The following is a 6,889-nucleotide window of genomic DNA, read 5'->3' on the forward strand; positions in this document are numbered from 1 at the left end:
AGGAAACCATATACATAGAATTACTAGTTAACAGAGTTGGTGAAGCTACTCTAAAAATATAGTTTACCAATTACTTCACACTGGAAGAAGTTAAGATATACTAAATCTACCCTTAAAGATGCACTATGCAGAAATCGCTCCGCCATTTCCTGGTTGCTAAAATTCAAATAGTTAGTCTAATTTCAGTTTATGTGGCAAAACAAGCAAGTACAGTGTAGAGAATCATTGTACCATCTAAACCACTGTGAAATACAGTATATTTTCCATAATATTTTTTTTTGCATTTTCAGCTGTTTGAAGCTGGTGTACAAAACTGAAAGTAAAAGACGCAAAAACTAAACTTAAGAACGGAAGCATAGAAATAGCGCACATAGAACAGAACTACTGCAATGAGAATGACAGATCTATAACGCACAATTAAATGTGAATTTGGTCGGGTCACCCAAAAAGTTACATACTGTATTGTAGCTTTAAGAAAAATGAGTTATTTTGAAAACGTAGTCAAATACATCCAAACTACTTTGTGAAAAATTATAACATCTGAAATGTTAGAGAATACAAATTGCGAGAACATATCACTCTGTAGTCAGATGTTAACAGAATGTGTAATTTATCCTATTAAACACTGATGATGAAATGAAGGACAGTCTTACCTACCTACAGTGGGGGGGAAAAAGTATTTAGTCAGCCACCAATTGTTCAAGTTCTCCCACTTATAAAGATGAGAGAGGCCTGTAATTTTCATCATAGGTACACGTCAACTATGACAGACAAATTGAGAAAAAAAATCCAGAAAATCACGTAGGATTTTTAATGAATTTATTTGCAAATTATGGTGGAAAATAAGTATTTGGTCACCTACAAACAAGCAAGATTTCTGGCTCTCACAGACCTGTAACTTCTTCTTTAAGTGGCTCCTCTGTCCTCCACTCGTTACCTGTATTAATTGCACCTGTTTGAACTTGTTATCAGTATAAAAGACACCTGTCCACAACCTCAAACAGTCACACTCCAAACTCCACTATGGCTAAGACCAAAGAGCTGTCAAAGGACACCAGAAACAAAATTGTAGACCTGCACCAGGCTGGGAAGACTGAATCTGCAATAGGTAAGCAGCTTGGTTTGAATAAATCAACTGTGGGAGCAATTATTAGGAAATGGAAGACATACAAGACCACTGATAATCTCCTCGATCTGGGAGCTCACGCAAGATCTCACCCAGTGGGGTCAAAATGATCACAAGAACGGTGAGCAAAATCCCAGAACCACACAGGGGGACCTAGTGAATGACCTGCAGAGAGCTGGGACCAAAGTAACAAAGCCTACCATCAGTAACACACTACGCCGCCAGGGACTCATATCCTGCAGTGCCAGACGTGTCCCCCTGCTTAAGCCAGTACATGTCCAGGCCCGTCTGAAGTTTGCTAGAGTGCATTTGGATGATCCAGAAGAGGATTGGGAGAATGTCATATGGTCAGATGAAACCAAAATAGAACTTTTTGGTAAAAACTCAACTACGTCGTGTTTGGAGGACAAAGAATTCTGAGTTGCATCCAAAGAACACCATACCTACTGTGAAGCATGGGGGTGGAAACATCATGCTTTGGGGCTGTTTTTCTGCAAAGGGACCAGGACGACTGATCCGTGTAAAGGAAAGAATGAATGGGGCCATGTATCGTGAGATTTTGAGTGGAAACCTCCTTCAATCAGCAAGGGCATTGAAGATGAAACGTGGCTGGGTCTTTCACATGACAATGATCCCAAACACACCGCCCGAATGCTAAGGAGTGGCTTACGTAAGAGCATTTCAAGGTCCTGGAGTGGCCTAGCCAGTCTCCAGATCTCAACCCCATAGAAAATCTTTGGAGAGAGTTGAAAGTCTGTGTTGCCTAGCGACAGCCCCAAAACATCACTGCTCTAGAGGAGATCTGCATGGAGGAATGGGCCAAAATACCAGCAACAGTGTGTGAAAACCTTGTGAAGACTTACAGAAAACGTTTGACCTGTGTCATTGCCAACAAAGGGTATATAACAAAGTATTGAGAAACTTTTGTTATTGACCAAATACTTATTTTCCACCATAATTTGCAAATAAATTCATTAGAAATCCTACAATGTGATTTTCTGGATTTTTTTCCTCATTTTGTCTGTCATAGTTGACGTGTACCTATGATGAAAATTACAGGCCTCTCTCATCTTTTTAGGTGGGAGAACTTGCACAATTGGTGGCTGACTAAATACTTTTTTCCCCACTGTATATTTTCTTTTTCTTTTAGCAAAAAAAAAGTAGTGTGTAGTTCCAGTAGTTAGCTACATGGTAAAACAGTAGTGTGTAGTTCCAGTAGTTAGCTACACAGCTACATGGTAAAACAGTAGTGTGTAGTTCCAGTAGTTAGCTACACCGCTACATGGTAAAACAGTAGTGTGTATTTCCAGTAGTTAGCAACATGGTAAAACAGTAGTGTGTAGTTCCAGTAGTTAGCTACACTGCTACATGGTAAAACAGTAGTGTGTAGTTCCAGTAGTTAGCAACACAGCTACATGGCTAAACAGTAGTGTGTAGTTCCAGTAGTTAGCTACACTGCTACATGGTAAAACAGTAGTGTGTAGTTCCAGTAGTTAGCAACACAGCTACATGGCTAAACAGTAGTGTGTAGTTCCAGTAGTTAGCTACACCGCTACATGGTAAAACAGTAGTGTGTAGTTCCAGTAGTTAGCTACACAGCTACATGGTAAAACAGTAGTGTGTAGTTCCAGTAGTTAGCTACATGGTAAAACAGTAGTGTGTATTTCCAGTAGTTAGCTCCACTCTACCTCTCCTCTCCTCTCCTCTCTTCTCCTCTTCGTTTCTCTCCGCTTCCTCTTCCTCTCCTCTCCTCTCCTCTCCTCTCCCATCCTTCTCTTCTCCTTTTCGTTTCTCTCCTCCACTCCTCGCCTCTCCGACCCACCCCTCTCTCCTCCTCTCCTCTCATCTCCTCTCCCCTCCTTTATTCTCTCCTCTTTGCTTTGCTCCTCTGCTCTTCTCTCCTCTCCTTCTCCTCCTCTTCCTCTCCTCTTCCTCAAATCGGTTCCTCCTCTCCTCTCCTCTCCTCTTCATTTCTCTCCGCTTCCTCTAACCCCTCCTCTTCTCTCCTCTCCTCTCCTCTCCTTTCTTCTCTTCTCCTCTCCTCTTCGCTTCTCCACTCTCCTCTCTTCTCCTATCATCTCCTCTCCTTTCATCTTCGCTTCTCTCCTCTGCTCTTCTTTTCCTCTTCCTCACCTAAGTTCTTACTCGCCTCTCCGACCCACCCCTCTCTCCTCCTCTCCTCTCATCTCCTCTCCTCTCCTTTATTCTCTCCTCTTTGCTTTGCTCCTCTGCTCTTCTCCTCCTCTTCCTCTCCTCTTCCTCAAATCGGTTCCTCCTCTCCTCTCCTCTCTTCTTCATTTCTCTCCGCTTCCTCTAACCCCTCCTCTTCTCTCCTCTCCTCTCCTCTTCTCTCCTCTCCTCTCCTCTCCTCTCCTCTCCTCTGCTCATCTTTTCCTCTTCCTCTCCTCTGCTCATCTTTTCCTCTTCCTCTCCTCTTCCTCAAATCGGTTCCTCCTCTCCTCTCCTCTCCTCTCCTCTCCTCTCCTCTCCTCTCCTCTCCTCTCTATCCTCTCCTCTCTTATTTGTTTCTCTCTGCTTCCTCTCCTCTCCTCTCCCATCCTTCTCCTCTCCTCTCTTCTCCTCTTCATTTCTCTCGCTCTCTTCCTCTCCTCTCCTCTCCTCTCCTCTCCTCTCCTCTCCTCTCCTCTACTCTCCCATCCTTCTCTTCTCCTCTTCGTTTCTCTCCGCTTCCTCTTCCACTCCTCTCCTCTTCGCTTCTCCACTCTCCTCTCCTCTCCTCTGCTCTTCTTCTCCTCTTCCTCACATCGGTTCTTCCTCTCCTCTCCGCTCCTCTCCACTCCTCTCCTCTCCACTCCTCTCCTCTCCACTCCTCTGCTCATCTTTTCCTCTTACTCTCCTCTTCCTCAAATCGGTTCCTCCTCTCCTCTCCTCTCCTCTCCTCTCCTCTCCTCTCCTCTCCTCTCCTCTCCTCTCCTCTCCTCTTTGCTTCCCTCCTCTGCTCTTCTCCTCCTATTCCTCTCCTCTTCCTCAAATTGGTTCCTCCTCTCCTCTCCTCTCCTCTTCATTTCTCTCCGCTTCCTCTAACCCCTCCTCTTCTCTCCTCTCCTCTCCTTTCTTCTCTTCTCCTCTCCTCTTCGCTTCTCCACTCTCCTCTCTTCTCCTATCATCTCTTCGCTTCTCCACTATCCTCTCCTCTCCTCTCCTCTCCTCTCCTCTCCTTTCTTCTCTTCTCTTCTCCTCTCCTCCTCCCTTCTCAACTCTCCTCTCTTCTCCTCTTCGCTTCGCTCCTCTGCTCTTCTCATCCTCTTCCTCTCCTCTTCCTCAAATCGGTTCCTCCTCTCCTCTCCTCTCTTCTTCATTTCTCTCCGCTTCCTCTAACCCCTCCTCTTCTCTTCTCCTCTCTCATCTCCTCTCCTCTCCTCTCCTCTCATCTCCTCTCCTCTCCTTTCTGCTCTTCTCCTCTCATCTTCCTCTCCTCTCCTCTCCTCTCCTCTCCTCTCCTCTGTTCCCTCTTCTCCTCTTCGCTTCACTCCTCTGCGCTTCTCCTCCTCTTCCTCTCCTCTTCCTCACATCGGTTCTTCCTCTCCTCTCCTCTACCTCTCCTCTCCCATCCATCTCTTCTCCTCTTTGTTTCTCTCCGCCTCCTCTTCCACTCCTCTCCTCTCCTCTTCGTTTCTCTCCTCCTCTCCTCTCCTCTCCTCTCCTCTCCTCTCCTCTCCTCTCCTCTCCTCTCCTCTCCTTCTCCTCTCCTCTCTTCTCCTCTTCATTTCTCTCTGCTTCCTCTTCCTCTCCTCTCCTCTCCTCTCCCATCCTTCTCTTCTCCTCTTCGTTTCTCTCCGCTTCCTCTTCCACTCCTCTCCTATCCTCTTCGTTTCTCCGCTTCCTCTCCTCTCCTCTCCTCTCCCTCTCCTCTCCTCTCCTCTCCTCTCCTTTCTGCTCTTCTCCTCTCCTCTCCTTTCTGCTCTTCTCCTCTCCTCTCCTCTTCGCCTCTCCTCTCCTCTCCTCTCTTTTCCTCTCCTCTCCTCTCCTCTGTTCCCTCTTCTCCTCTCCTCTTCGCTTCTCCACTATCCTCTCTTCTCCTCTACTCTACTCTACTCTTCTCTTTTCTCCCCTTCTCCCCTCGCCTCTCCGACCCTCTCATCTCCTCTCCTCTCCTTTCTCCTCTCCTCTCCCCTCTCCTCTCCTCTCCTCTCCTCTCCTCTCCTCTCCTTTCTGCTTTTCTCCTCTTCGCTTCTCCACTCTCTTCTCTTCTCCACTCTCTTCTCTTCTCTTCTCCACTCTCCTCTCCTCTCCTCTCCTCTCCTTTCTGCTCTTCTCTTCTCCTCTCCTCTCCTCTCCTCCTCTCCTCTCCTCTCCTCTCCTCTCCTCTCCTCTCCTCTCCTCTCCTCTCCTCTCTTCTCCTCTTCGCTTCTCTACTATCCTCTCTTCTCCTCTACTCTTCTCTACTCTACTCTACTCTTCTCTTTTCTCCCCTCCTCCCCTCTCCTCTCCTTTCTCCTCTCCTCTCCTTTCTGCTCTTCGCTTCTCCTCTCCTCTCCTCTTCTCTCCTCTCCTCTCCTCTGTTCCCTCTTCTCCTCTCTTCTCCTCTCTTCTCCTCTTTCTCCTCTCTCTCTCTCCTCTCTTCTCCTCTCCCTCTCTCCTCTCTTTCTTCTCTTCTCTCTTCTATCTTCTCTTCTCCACTATCCTCTCTTCTCCTCTCCCTCTCCTCTCCTCTCCTCTCCTTTCTGCTCTCCTCCTCTCCTTTCTGCTCTCCTCCTCTCCTCTCCTCTGTTCCCTCTTCTCCTCTCTTCTCCTCTTCGCCTTGCTCCTCTGCTCTTCTCCTCCTCTTCCTCTCCTCTTCCTCACATCGGTTCTTCCTCTCTGTCACAGTTTCGGCCGAGGCTGCTCCTCCTCCTTGTTCGGACAGGCTTCGGCGGTCGTCGTCCCCGGAGTACTAGCTATCACCGTTTGATGTTTTCGCTGTCTGTTGGTTTTGTCTGATTGTGTACACCTGTGTCCTGTTTAGTTGATTATGTCCTCTATAAGTTTCCCGTTTGGTTAGTTTTGTGTTGTGTGTTATTGTTCGCCTGTCATCAGGTCAGCTCGTTGTTTGTTTGTTGTTTTCCCTGTCGTCGCACTGTACTGTTTTCGTGCGCCTTGGAATACCATCCTTATGCGCATTGTTGCGCATCGTCCGCCTCTTGTTTGTTTTGAGGCCAATGTTTTGTATATTTTTGGTCGTGTTCAGTAAAGTATTGGACTTAGCTTCTGTGTCTGCGTTTGACTCCTTCACCACATCTACATCAGCCGTTGTGACACTCTCCTCTCCTCTACCTCTCCTCTCCGATCCTTCTCTTCTCCTCTTTGTTTCTCTCCGCCTCATCTTCAACTCCTCTCCTCTCCTCTCCTCTACTCTACTCTACTCAACTCTACTCTACTCTACTCTTACCTCCGACCCTCTCCTCTCCTCTCCTCTCCTCTCCTCTCCTCTCCTCTCCTCTCCTCTCCTCTCCTCTCCTCTCCTCTCCTCTCCTCTCCTCTCCTCTCCTCTCCTCTGTTCCCTCTTCTCCTCTCTTCTCCTCTTCGCTTCTCCACTATCCTCTCAGCTCCTTTCTTCTCCTCTCCTCTCTGCTTCGCTCCTCTGCCCTTCTTCTCCTCTTCCTCTCCTCTTCCTCACATCGGTTCTTCCTCTCCTCTCCTCTCCTCTCCTTCTCCTCTCTCTCCTCCTCTCTCTCTCTCTCCTCTCCTCTCCTCTCCTCTCCTCTCTCTTCTGCTCTTCTCCTCTCATCCTCTCCTCTCCTCTCCTCTCCTCTCCTCTCCTCT

This window comes from Coregonus clupeaformis, unplaced genomic scaffold (genome assembly GCF_020615455.1).
Source record: "Coregonus clupeaformis isolate EN_2021a unplaced genomic scaffold, ASM2061545v1 scaf0956, whole genome shotgun sequence".
Taxonomy (NCBI): Eukaryota; Metazoa; Chordata; class Actinopteri; order Salmoniformes; family Salmonidae; genus Coregonus; species Coregonus clupeaformis.